Source organism: Triticum dicoccoides, chromosome 7B (assembly GCF_002162155.2).
Source record: "Triticum dicoccoides isolate Atlit2015 ecotype Zavitan chromosome 7B, WEW_v2.0, whole genome shotgun sequence".
NCBI classification, from domain to species: Eukaryota; Viridiplantae; Streptophyta; class Magnoliopsida; order Poales; family Poaceae; genus Triticum; species Triticum dicoccoides.
This window is the reverse complement of record NC_041393.1, coordinates 445,799,712-445,800,481: the sequence shown is the minus strand read 5'-3', so window position 1 is coordinate 445,800,481 and position 770 is coordinate 445,799,712.

Below are 770 nucleotides of genomic sequence, written 5' to 3'. Positions count from 1 at the left end.
CTCCGTTTTGCAGTACGCCACACCCCTCCCGATCAACATGACCCCCGTTTCGACCATAGGAGGTCCGTTTCCTCCGTTTTGCGGTATGCCACACCCCTCCCGATCAACAGGACCCCCGTTTCGACCGTAGGAGGTCCGTTTCCTTCGTTGTGCTGTACGACACACCCCTCCTGATCACTAGGACCCCTGTTTCGACCGTAGGAGGTCTGTTTCCTCCGTTGTGTGGTACGCCAGGCCTCATTTCCATCGCCTGTTCCATCCAAGCCCTCCCGATGAACACGACCACACATTCCATTCTGACCCAGCCGGTTGCCTCCCCATGAACACGACGACGACGTTGTTTCTCCATTCCGACCCAGCCATGTACACGAGCCCTCGCCGTACGTATGCGTGAGTAGGCGTTCGAGACCCCGCCCGTATGTACACATACGTGGCCGTATTTTCTTTCTTGCACCCTGGCCACTGTACGTACGTGTACATGCTACATGCGCGCCTCTACTATGACACGCGCGCGCCTCTACATCGACCAGTATATATGTACGTACACATTCACGACCAGAATGAAAATGCTAAGTACGCTTCGACCAGGTGGGTCCCGACTGTCAGGCACTTCCTTGCGTGCGAAAATGTAGCTGGTGGGTCCCAGCAGTCAGGGGGGCCAATCGTTTTTTTTGTCCGGATGCACTTCCTTTGTGTGCGAAGATGTAGCTGGTGGGTCCCAGCAGTCAGGGGGCAAATCATTTTTTTTGCCCGGACGCACTTCCTTGCGT